This window comes from Oryzias melastigma, linkage group LG18 (genome assembly GCF_002922805.2).
Source record: "Oryzias melastigma strain HK-1 linkage group LG18, ASM292280v2, whole genome shotgun sequence".
In the NCBI taxonomy this organism is placed as follows: Eukaryota; Metazoa; Chordata; class Actinopteri; order Beloniformes; family Adrianichthyidae; genus Oryzias; species Oryzias melastigma.
In genome coordinates this window covers 1,584,388-1,584,656 of record NC_050529.1, presented here as the reverse complement: position 1 = coordinate 1,584,656, position 269 = coordinate 1,584,388, and the positions used below count along the sequence as shown (strand labels likewise).

General features: G+C 37.2%; 1 long non-coding RNA gene across 1 annotated transcript in view; it reads right to left on the bottom strand.

Annotated features, from left to right (window-relative positions):
• Positions 1-23: 23 nt before the first annotated feature.
• LOC112156110 overlaps positions 24-269 on the bottom strand; it is a 17,516-nt gene continuing 17,270 nt past the window's right edge. Inside the window, exon 5 of the long non-coding RNA XR_002920911.1 lies at positions 24-193. This is a non-coding gene — a long non-coding RNA (uncharacterized LOC112156110). The remainder of the gene's footprint in view (positions 194-269) is intronic.

Sequence of the window (269 nt, the reverse complement as noted above, 5' to 3'; positions counted from 1 at the left end):
TAGAACTACAGGAAATGTGTTCATTAAAGTAATTTAAAGTGTATTTAGTTTCGTCTTAATCCAGTTCAACACCAACAATTGAAATATCAACTCTCACTTTTGGTGACTGATCAGCTCTGAAGGTCACCAACTCTTTAGATGAATGTTCTGAGGTTGAAGCGCCTTTGGATTAAGAGCTGGAACGTTTTCTTCTCTGTGGACAGAAACAACACAATCCAGATGTGTGTGATAGTGTTGAGAGGTTGTGTTTGTATTTCAAGAGGAGATAA